The sequence below is a fragment of the Phoca vitulina genome, unplaced genomic scaffold (genome assembly GCF_004348235.1).
Source record: "Phoca vitulina isolate PV1807 unplaced genomic scaffold, GSC_HSeal_1.0 scaffold49, whole genome shotgun sequence".
Lineage (NCBI taxonomy): Eukaryota > Metazoa > Chordata > Mammalia > Carnivora > Phocidae > Phoca > Phoca vitulina.
The window spans coordinates 2,953,112-2,961,530 of record NW_022589752.1 but is presented as its reverse complement, the minus strand read 5'-3'; the positions used below and the strand labels follow the sequence as shown (position 1 = coordinate 2,961,530).

Genomic DNA, 8,419 nt, shown 5'->3' with positions numbered 1-8,419 from the left:
ATTCAGTACTTCTCCTTTCTATTTCTTTTTGCATCATTTTTATAAAAAGTTAGGTTGACAAGAGCCCTAAAAATATACTTTGAAAACTGGCAATTGTTCACTTAATGCATTGCATTAAGATGACAATTACAAACACTTTAAAATAAAACAATCAGACCTTTTCCTCAATAGCAGGGTTTTAGGGCCCAATTTGTCCAAATGAGAGCCTTAATTCTCTTTTTATTTAGCTTCTTAAAAAAAAAAACAACACCCAAAACCTGTTCCAGTAGTGTTAACATAATCTTGAGTTCCTTTAGTCTAAACACACAGAGAGCACAAAGAGGAAGTAAGGATGTTTCAGAGGGACAAATGGCCTCTGCAGATGAGAGTCTACCCTGAAAATGGGTATATTGGTGTCTTAACATTGAAGTCATGTCCTAGTTCCCAGGATTCTGTTATCATAAAGTAATTTATCAAGTTCAGGCTGCCTTTTTTTTTTCTCTTTGCTACAGAGCAATGTAAACATCTGTCAATCTTCTAAAGCAATAAATACTGCTTTATTAAGTACAACTGAATGCATGTTTTCATCAGAATAGGATTTCAGTATGCTGGAGAGCTACTTTTTCCATCCAAGACATCCTAAAGCCATCTCTACATGAATCTTGTGCTCCCAAGCCAGTGCCTTATGCAGAAGGAACTATAGGTATGTCACTGAACACATCTACCCCTTTGCTCCATAATCTTGGGGAAAACATGCCTTTGCTGCACTCAACCCCATAACCCCCACATCTTCCCTTTCTATCTACTCCTCCCCATGAAAGTAAGAGCTAGAACATATGAATACCTATTTTTGGTAAATGTCATGGTTTTTCACATCACTAAGCATGAAAATTTTCTCTAAATATTTGAATTACTTCATTTATAGTCAAGGACACTTTCTCAAAATGAACATTTTAAAGCCAACCAATTTGACTATACATCTGGGTTTGAACCCAAGAGAGGCAGAAACACTGTAGTTAATCAAACTAATTTGTATTACTATTCTTATCTGGTGGTCTCACTTTGAGGAAACCACAACGATGTCATTTTGGGAAGTCGAAGCTTTAGGGGAGGGGCCAAGTTAGAGGTGTTAGATCTTTTGGTGGTCAATGATTGTATAAAACACAACATAAAGTTGTGATTAGATATTTAGTGCACTTTTTTTTTTTTTTCTTAACACATTTGCCTTTTCAGAGCAGTAATTTTGAATTATGACAATTTGGAAAGAATCAGTTCAGTGTGACATCATTCCCCCCCCAAAAAACCCCACTAAATTTAGGGATTAGGAAAAACTGGGACCTAGGCCTGTCTATGAAATTTTTTAGTTTTGTTGTGTTGAGCAAATTACATACCAATATGGTCTCAATTCCTTCTCTATAAAATAAGGAATTGGCTTAAATCAGAGTTCTCAAAATTTGTACTTTAGACTTGTGAATTATCTGAAGAAGTAAAATTATAAAATAAAATAAATTGAAAAATGCTGCATAATATATCTTCCAAATTAATACTAGCATGTTAAGGGGTGTGAAAGCGTCTTCAGTTAAAGACCCTAGCTTAACTTTGATTCGGTATTTTCCAAAAATTTTTTTCTAATGGCATATCATAGTATCTTTTGGGAATAGAGTATAACAAATATCTTTTGGAAATTCTGGATTCAATAATCTCTTAAACCCTTTCCAGCTAGCATTCAATTATACTACTCTGCTTTTGTTATTTTTTGTATTTTGCCAGTAAGAGAGTTTTTTCTTTGTTGATTTTTGGTAATACTCAGGTAAAGAATAATAAGAGATGAAATAATTTGGTTGCCTAAGGATTCATTAGAATGAGTCATTGGTCCCTCTGTTTCATTTGAGGTACTTTCCAGTATTAAAGTTTATGATTCTAAGATTCTAATTTGAGACCAGGGACAATTCTTCCTATAAGAAAAATTAATTTTATTTTTTTACCTTCTCAATAGCCTTATGGTCCTACATCCATTAGCCTGTACAAATGTTTATTTTTCCCACAAATTATTATTTCAAGACAATGATAGATTTATCTATGAGCAATAGTAGTCTCATGACTAGTACTTTTAATGTTTCTGAAAAATTGTGTTTCTCATTATGTAATATCTTTAAATTTTAAGGTATGTGTCGGTACAAGCTCACACAGGCATTATAATTTCTTAGGACATTACATTAGAGTCTGTGTGTGGTTGATTTTATTTATTTATTGTTTGAGTGCATTTTTGTCTAAACAATCTATATCTTTTGTTCAGACAAATGAAAAGGAAAGAGTGCATGTCTGCATCTTTAAGAAGATGTTCGAGTTCATTTATAAAGAAGATGATCTTTGTTTTAAAACATATCCTCATCACCTACAGTTTATTTCTTTCATCAAAGTGGCTCAAGATGCTTTGCATTTTGGTATCAAAAGCTTCCAACAGTTCCTGCATCAAAAAGTGAGTACCATGTGTTTTATTTACTGTTAAAAAAATTGCTGAAAATCTTTCTAATTACTGCTTCTCTAATTGGTCACTCTTTCTCTAGTTATATATCAAGGATGGTAAAATACTCCCAGTACCCACAAGGTGGCATGGCCTTCTTGTGCAATTCGGTTTCATTTGGTATTACTGCTTTAGCTGCTGCTATATTTTAGATTCTACTCTTTTATTAAAGTTTTGAATTGCACTTTATGGTTTTATTTTTCCTCACTTGCAGCCAATGTACAGGGCTTGAATTTTTAGAGTGAGACATATTTTTCACAAACAGAGATATTCAAGTAAAATTCTCCAGACTTTTCTATTGTTTTAGTACACTTTGGAGCTGAATTTAAATTATTTGACTTTATATAATGCCTCGTGCCTGATAAATACTAGGCACTCAATAAATTTTTGCTGTGGAATTTAATGACTTGTCTTATTGAAAAAAGTATTCAGATACTCGGTATTATGGGAATAATTTATGGATACTTTTTATCATTCTACTTGCCGGTGAAAAAGACCTACCTCCACTCTGCAGGAAACACTGTTATTTTATAGTATTACAAAAATATGTTACAGATTAGGGTAAAATTTCCATCCTTTCTCAATTGCAAAAAAAGGCATGGCTAATTCAGTTTATCCATCTACTCTTCCTTGGTAAATATTAGTGGGTGCATCCAGCACTGTCCTAAGGGGTAAAGAACATATGAGAATGAGTAGGGCATAGATAAGTGGGTAGATATATAATTCAATAGGGTAATAGTCACACATTCATTCATTCATTCCACAAATATTTATTGTTTACTGTGTGCCAGGTGTTGTGGGATGGTGAATAGTGAATAAAATAGTCAGAAATCTTACCTTAGAATGGGGAAGACAAACAAGGAACTAAATAAAATAAGAGGAATGAAATACATAGTATGTTCAATAATGCTGTGTACCAAAGAGAAACAATAAAACAGAGAAAGAGCTAGTGGGATTAAGAGTCATTATACTCTTAATTTTTTTTTAAAGATTTGATTTATTTATTTGAGAGAGCGAGGAGAGAGAGGGAGCATGAGTGGGGAAGAGGGGAGAGGGACAAACAGACTCGCTGCTGAGCAGGGAGCCGATGACGTGGGGCTGATCCCAGGACCCTGGAATCATGACCTGAGCTGAAGGCAGACGCTGAACTGACTGAGCCACCCAGGCGCCCCTATACTCTTCATTTGAGTAGTCAGATAAGGCCTCTCTCAGAGTGTAGACTTTGCAAAAAGACCTGCAGAAGGTACAGAAATGCAAAGACTCCAAGGTGGGAGTAGGCTGCTGCTTTAATATGTACCACCACAGAGCCTTGTGTGAAATGAGATGGGGGCACAGGGGAATGAGGGGCTCCTCAGGCGATGCGAAAGAGGATTTTGTAGAGGAAGGCAAATTCACCCCAAAGTGGAGAGAAAGGCACTCCGGGTGGAGAGAACAGCAGGAGCACAGTCATAGAGGTGTGAAAGTGAAAGACGTGTTTGCGTGGGAAGCAAGAGAACACAACAATAAATGGGACCAACAGGCAACAGTCATATATGTACAACTCTATATCTACTTGGGAGGAAAAACAATGATTTTACCAGACTTATTTTGGGAAAAATAAGATAGCTCCAAGTTTTAATTGAGGCAAATCTTGAAAAAAAATAAAGTGACAATATACATGCAGGGTAATCTTAACCTATAATTTGGATCTGTTCTTGGCTCCAAAAAATTTATGTTCCTTGTCATTGGGATCAGGAAACTTTGAGTTCAGAATGCCTAAGAGGACAGATAGTAGAAGTTTTGAGCACCCTATATTTTTTAGACGTCAGTTTTCCTTTTGAGATAAGGCCCCCAGGATGCAGTGTCTACCTTGGAATGCACTAAATTTTATATATCTCAGATCTCTACAATAGATAGTGTAAGTCTCTTTTATGAGAGGTTTCACCAGAGGGAGAGCTCAAGTGATTATATCTGATGGCTTTTTCTAGGTTTTAAACCTTTAGCAGGGATCGGATATGGGGATGGAAAAATATCCCTTGCTTGTTTTAGAGAAACAGAATCTGACACATGCAAGTGTAACAGCTATAGTTCTAAATGAATGTATATGAATGTTCTAAATGAATATATATATCTACTACTGCCATTATGTTTCCTTTCCTTTTTTTAAAAGTATAAATGTTTTTATTTTTACTTATTTATTTTTTAAAGTTTTTATTTAATTTTATTAAATTCCAGTTAGTTAACATACAGTGTAATACTAGTTTCAGGTGTACAATAAGTGAGTCAACACTTCCATACATCACCCGGTGCTCATTACAAGTGCCCTCCTTAATCCCCATCACCTATTTAACCCATCTCCCTGGTCCACCTCCCCTCTGGTAACCATCAGTTTGTTCTCTATAGTTAAGAGTTTCTCAGGGCGCCTGGGTGGCTCAGTTGGTTAAACATCTGTCTTCGGCTCAGGTCATGATCTCAGGGTCCTGGGATTGAGCCCCGCTTAGCATCAGGCTCCCTGCTCAGTGGGGAGTCTGCTTCTCCCTCTCCCTCTGCCCCTCCCCCCTGCTGTGCTCTCTCTTGCTCTCTCTCCTGCTCTCTAGCAAATAAATAAATAAAATCTTTTTTTTTTTTAAAGGAGCCTGTTTCTTGGTTTGCCCCTCTCTCCCTTTCTTTTTTCTCCCTTTGTTCATTTGTTTTGTTTCTTTTTTTTTATTATGTTATGTTTGTCACCATACATACATCATTAGTTTTTGATGTAGTGTTCCATGATTCATTGTTTGCATATAACACCCAGTGCTCCATACAATACGTGTTTTGTTTCTTAAATTCCACATATCAGTGAGATCATAAGGTATTTGCCTCTGACTTACTTTGCTTAGCATAATACTCTCTAGCTCCATCCATGTCACTGCAAATGAAAAATTTTCATTCTTTTCTATGGCTGAGCAATGTTCCATTGTATATCTATATACCACATCATCAATGGACAGTTGGGCTGTTTCCATAACTTGGCTATTGTAGATAATGCCGCTATAAAGAGTGGAGTGCATGTATCCCTTTGAATTAGTATTTTTGTGTTCTTTGGGTAAAGCTAGTAATGTGATCCTGGATCCTAGGGTAGTTCTATTGTTAACTTTTTGAGGAATCTCCATACTGTTTTCCAGAGTGGCTGCACCCGTTTGCATTCCCACCAACAGTGCAAGAGGATTCCCCTTTCTCCACATCCTTGCCAACACCTGTTGTTTCTTGTATAATTGATTTCCTTTCTTTTTTTTTTTTTTTTTGAGATAAAACAATGGGTTTAAATCTCAGGTGTTCAAGCTACATTTATTTTTCTAAAATTCAACTTAATTTCTACTTTCAGACATTATTTGGCTGGCATGGCAGAAAACTTCGGAACTTTTGGTGGTACCTTTCCTTCCTGAAGTTGTGGTAAGTGTTTGAAGGTCATGATGAAGTTTAAGGCCCTAGTGGGGTGGGATCTGCTCCACACAGACTGCCATAGAGAAACTGCCAACCATCTATCCATATGGCACCTTCAGGCCTGTGGCTCACTTGCTGGTTTGGTGACACCTCTGGAGGTAAGAATTTGTTGCTGCTTCCCTAGCATAGTAGAGCCACGGGTCCTTGCTAGGCCACCCTTTGTCCCATGTGCATGAATGCAGATTTCCTGCCCAGGTTGATGTTATCTCTCCTGGGCTCTGCTCTAGACATTCTCAGCCACTATCTTCTGAATAAGGCTAACTTGTCTGTTCTGCCTCTTCTCCCCACAATCCAGAAGAAACTATTTTGAAGTCTAGAAGGGAAATCTTTCTGCCTTTGTGTTTTCTCCACTACCTGGCCTATGCCACAAATCATCAATATTCTTCTAAGAGTTAGGCTCTTGGAAACCAGGTATAGGAAAATCAGAGGATGTTTTCCGCCCCACCCCCCAAGCAGTTCTGAGCCAGTGGCGGAGACTGATTCTCTGCTCTAACCAGTGAAGGGAAAGAGAGAAATACCACAGGAAGAAAAAAGTTATTATTTCACAAATATTCACATGATTTCATACACATAGAGGCTGTGTGTTCATAGTCAAAGTATTTATTCATATCTGGATGTGTGTTTTTTGTGGGAAGGCAAGGTTACTGCTCTCTGCTGGGCAATCTCAGGCAACTCCTTTAACATTTTAGAGCATTCGTTTCCTAATAGATAAACAGTGGATGCTAAGGCTGCAATTCCTAACTGGGAGATTGTTGTGAGGAGTAAATGAGGCAATTGTATGAACATGGTTAATCATTATGCATGTATACACACATCTACAGCACCAAGAGCACATTTCTGGCTTTAGTTCAAAATTTTGTGTTTTGAATCTCAAGTGACCTATGTTCTCAAAAGTAGTAAACCTAGTGATGAAACAAAACAAAATTATTAGACTTACCAGATAAGATATTAGTTTACCTTCTTTTTTTCTAGGAAGAGTAGGAAATCTCCCTATTGCTATAGATCCTCCTCTTTGCCCAAACCATAAATCTTTTCCATTCTGCCCATTTAAGTAGCAGCTTTGTGAGGGCATTGTTTTGTCCTCATCTCTGAGAATGTTGTAGCATGCTCAGGACTGAAGAATACGGTAATGTGTGGAGGTTTCTGTGCCAACCTTGGTTTAGTAGAGGAGATGGGACCAGGGGCTTGCACCCACCTTCTGACTTAGCACAGCACTGAGTACTAGCCAGCTTCCACATTACTGTTCCTCAAATGATAAGACCCTGGAAAGTGAGGTCAAGTCATCTGAATGGGTGCCCACATAAAGAAGCAGTAGGAGTTGGGCAACAGAAGAGAGCCTGGCATCCCAGGCATGCTGGGTGCTGCTTTCCTTCCTGGCCCTATCCCTATCTATGCTTCCCCTGTCCCCCCAACAGATCCATGTGCACATACATAGGGCCCGAGTCCTATGACCTAGAACAAATAGATGAGCATTTTCAGGGACTGTTACCCCCACACTTATGAACATGGTACATTTCAATTTAGTCTTTTTTTTTTTCTCCTGACACTACTTAATCATTTCTCCCTTACACCATTTCTCTGAGAAAGACAGACGTCAGATTTAGGTATGTTATTTTCCCATAGAAAAATAACAGTCATTTATTGAGCACTTACTATATGCCCAGGAGTGTGCTAAGCACTTTACATTCATTATGTCATTTGATCCCTACGACAAACCTCTGAGGTAAGAATGGTCATTTCCTTATTTCGTTAATAGGTAAGGAAACTAAGGCTTAGCCAAATGTGGCTTGCCCCGAGGTCACACAGTAAGTGCCGGAATTACCACTTTGAACCCAGATGGTGTGACTCTAGGGTTTATGCTCTTAAACACAACAGTATCTGGATAAGGGAACTGAGGCACTGAAAGGTTCCAGGAACTCACTCAAGGTTCTCAAGGGAAGATCTGATCATAAAAACTCTTTTCTCTTGATCTTCCATCCAGTATTCCAAATGCAAAGCAAACCAGGAAGAACCAGCTCCATTCAGGTGCACATTGCACAATCATCTTCCAGCAGATCACGGAGACCTGGTTTCTCAGTGTTGAGTAAGGTCATGCTGCCCGCTTTGCCTGATCAAATGCCTCTACTCTTATTCTACTTGCTATCCTACAGGGCTGACTTCATGGGACCTAAAGCTTACACTCTTTGGAGGAACCACTGTTAAAGATACACAATTATGGATACAAAGTTATGAACATTTGTGTATTTATTATGAGAAATAAAATCATATCAAATAATAAACTTGTCCCACAAATACCCTAAAATCAATAGACATAATATTTTTCTCAATTAAGTGCCTGATAATCTCTATAATACTTCGTCTCCCTATATTTTTCCCTACATAATTGGATTATTTTCAAATAACAACCAAAAAAGAAGTCTGTTATTTCTTTAGGATGGTTGATTGATTTTTTAAAAA

General features: G+C 37.6%; 1 long non-coding RNA gene across 1 annotated transcript; it reads left to right on the top strand.

Moving 5' to 3' along the window:
- The first annotated feature begins 515 nt into the window (after positions 1-515).
- Positions 516-6,462, top strand: LOC116621596. Its single transcript, XR_004297413.1, has 3 exons — positions 516-682; positions 2,276-2,458; positions 5,844-6,462. It is a non-coding gene; the product is annotated as an uncharacterized LOC116621596 (long non-coding RNA).
- Positions 6,463-8,419: the final 1,957 nt, after the last annotated feature.